Source organism: Suricata suricatta, chromosome 7 (assembly GCF_006229205.1).
Source record: "Suricata suricatta isolate VVHF042 chromosome 7, meerkat_22Aug2017_6uvM2_HiC, whole genome shotgun sequence".
Taxonomy (NCBI): Eukaryota; Metazoa; Chordata; class Mammalia; order Carnivora; family Herpestidae; genus Suricata; species Suricata suricatta.
The window spans coordinates 696023-696378 of record NC_043706.1 but is presented as its reverse complement, the minus strand read 5'-3'; positions in this window follow the sequence as shown (position 1 = coordinate 696378).

Here is a 356-nt window from a genome sequence, read left to right as displayed (position 1 = left end):
GAGGTCCCTGCAGATGCCCAGACACCAGTCAGGGAGCGTGACTTTCCTCCTGGCTCTCCCCTCGGCCTCAGGGATTTACACAGATCCAACCTGTGAGAAGCACCTCCTCCAGGAAGCCCTCTCTAACTCCCTTCCTATGCTGGGCCATGCACCCATCATCTGTCCAGTCATATGCCTTCCTCGAGCCCCTCGGACCAAGCTTCTTCAGCAGTAAGACCACCTGCTTACCTGTCTTTCACCCCCACTCAACGGTAGGAATCCTGGAGGTCATGACTGTGTCGGACTGACCCGTATCTTCAGCAGTTCGTGGGCATGCTGTCTGGTGCAGGAAATACTTGATATTTACCAAATGCATG